The sequence below is a fragment of the Vigna radiata genome, chromosome 8, assembly GCF_000741045.1.
Source record: "Vigna radiata var. radiata cultivar VC1973A chromosome 8, Vradiata_ver6, whole genome shotgun sequence".
NCBI lineage: Eukaryota > Viridiplantae > Streptophyta > Magnoliopsida > Fabales > Fabaceae > Vigna > Vigna radiata.
The window spans coordinates 19100555-19102773 of NC_028358.1; the positions used below are offsets into that span (position 1 = coordinate 19100555).

The 2219-nt window shown below is 34.0% G+C and overlaps 1 pseudogene; it reads right to left on the bottom strand.

The window, feature by feature from the left end:
- Window positions 1–324: 324 nt before the first annotated feature.
- The window catches only part of LOC106771822, a 14152-nt pseudogene continuing 12257 nt past the window's right edge, over window positions 325–2219 (bottom strand).

Consider the following 2219-nt stretch of genomic DNA (forward strand, 5'->3'; position numbering starts at 1 on the left):
TGCCCAGAATTGCATGATAATCGATTATGCCTGATGATAATCGATTATCTGCTCAAGATTTTCCAGAATTGAATTTTATGAATGAATAATCGATTGTGATATTGTGATAATCGATTATGAGGCTTTAAATTTACGAAAATGCAAAAATTTGCATAGACTTTGATCCTAAGACATGTCTAACACTCCTAACTCTCTTCTAAGCTCAAAGAATCTTTCTTTAGGTGGAGCCTTGGTGAAAATATCAGCTAATTGATGCAAAATATCAACATATTCAATTTGACAATCCCCCTTTTGAATATGGTCTCTTAGAAAATGGTGCCTAATTTCTATATGCTTAGTTCTTGAATGCATTATGGGGTTCTTGGTCAATTTTATAGCACTAGTATTATCACATTTTAGAGGAATATTGTCGAGGAAGATATCAAAGTCTTCTAGTTGTTGTTTCATCCACAAAATTTGAGCACAACAGTTTGCAACTGCAATATATTCAGCTTCAGTGGTAGACAAAGCTACACATGCTTGTTTCTTTGAGTGCCATGACACTAAGGAACAGCCCAAGAAATGACAGGTGATGAGTCATTATTTTCTTGACTTTACTTAGTATATTGTGCTAGAATTAATCAGGGAATTGTGCTTAATTTTCCAGTATTTTCCCGTTTTTCCTAAATATGCTTAATTTGACNGGAAATTCTAATTTTAATTAATTTGAATTTTCTGAGCTAATTATTTGCATTATTATTTGCAGGGAAAATTTTGGAAACACAATTTGGGACATTTGGAGGAGACAAAATAAAGTCAAGACTCTTCACATGGACATTTCAAATTTAATTACTTTGAAACTTAGTAGTCTAGATAGTTTTAATAAAATTTGTAAACAATGGGCCAATTTTTGGTAAAATAGTTTAGGCCCAAAATGTTAGAATATATGACATGGCACCTAGGGTTTTGCAAAGGGGTGGACCCCACCTCATTTTAGAGGCAACACTTGGCCTCTTAGTAGGGAGCTACAGCCGTCACATTAAGGAGGGCTCTCTCTTTCTCGGTAATTTGGTATTGAGCCGTCATACACTTTGCAATGGGAATCCAGNGGCTGCAANGTTCTTTTTTGTGAAAAATGCTGATGGTGCTCACGNTTTTTAGCATTCTTGGAGGAATGAATAGAATATATTTTTTCTCTNGTTCTTCTTGCAATGCTGTTACTTGGGTTGAATGATAGAACAANAATTTTNNNTTTTTTTTCTTATGTGCACACGGTGTTACAATTGAATTCAAGGCTCATTTTCTTTCTTGGTAGTTTAAAAAGNTGATTGTAGATGGTTTCTTATTTGATTCATGCCTTCAATGCTCATCATACGGTCACATCAACTTATACATTTGGAGAAGCACTTTCTTTTATTTAATATAGCATTGTGGTGGCTGAAATTGTTTGCTATGCTGCAGCAAAATCACATGATTGAAGAAGTGATCTCATGGAAAGCAATGTGTTGTCACATCCATAGCATTAGAGTTGAACGATTGGAAGATGTGGGCCATGGTTTCAAGTTTATTTTTCATTTTTTTCATTCAATGTGATGCTTTGACTTCTATTATAGAATAGGTAAAACAACCATAGGTGTAGTGTAGTATTGTCTTTAGGCTTTTATTATTTTAGAATGAAGAGAAGATAAAGATTATTATTTTAGAATGAAGAGAAGATAAAGAGGAGTTACGTGAATGGATGGTTGGTAGAAAAATATAACAATGCCTTTCTTTATTCAATTGAAGAATGAGAGTAGGTGTGCAGGGAAGACACGTTTCAAGCATTGGATATTTTTTTTTTCTTTTTATTGGGCAAAAGGAGGGCCTGTTTTTGTTTGATGGGCTGCACCGTAAAGCCATTGAGTAAGAAGAAGAGATTAGGTAGTAGGAAATGTTGTCACATCCAGCGGGAAGAGCACATCTTGACCTCACGGGTTCAATTTCACTTGGGAGGCACGGGTCATTTAATTTTCATTGAATGAAAAATAGGCTGATGTTGAATCTTTGGAAGAAGCGTGGAATTCATTTTCTTTACCTCAAAAGCAAGGAAGGTCACGTAAATTGGTAGGAAAAAAAATTTAGGTTTGCTTATTTCTTTGGTTTTAAATTAGTTTATAGTAGATTGAGTTGCTTTTATTTTTTTCAATTTAGTTTTGCATTTAATTTAATTTACCTGTGTTTAGATATTTGTTTAGTCTAGT